Below are 425 nucleotides of genomic sequence, written 5' to 3'. Positions count from 1 at the left end.
CTATACATGGTGTTTCTCTACTCTCTCTAGATCCTATACATGGTGTTTCTCTCTAGATCCTATACATGGTGTTTCTCTCTAGATTCTATACATGGTGTTTCTCTACTCTCTCTAGATTCTATACATGGTGTTTCTCTCTAGATTCTATACATGGTGTTTCTCTACTCTCTCTAGATTCTATACATGGTGTTTCTCTCTAGATCCTATACATGGTGTATGTGTTAGGTCTTATGGTGTGTTGTCCCATATTATAATTGAACCACTTAATAGAATGTTTGACCTTTTGTTTTAATCTTAACATATGTTTCTCTCCCCTGCTTGCTTGCTCTCTCTCCTCTCTCTCGCTCTCCCCTCTACCCCCTGCCCCCTCTCCTTCGTTTGCTCCCTCCCCCCGCCACTCTCCCCCTCCCTCCCTCTCCCACTAG

The sequence above is a fragment of the Oncorhynchus gorbuscha genome, unplaced genomic scaffold (assembly GCF_021184085.1).
Source record: "Oncorhynchus gorbuscha isolate QuinsamMale2020 ecotype Even-year unplaced genomic scaffold, OgorEven_v1.0 Un_scaffold_5137, whole genome shotgun sequence".
Classification (NCBI taxonomy): domain Eukaryota; kingdom Metazoa; phylum Chordata; class Actinopteri; order Salmoniformes; family Salmonidae; genus Oncorhynchus; species Oncorhynchus gorbuscha.
This window is presented reverse-complemented; position numbering follows the sequence as displayed.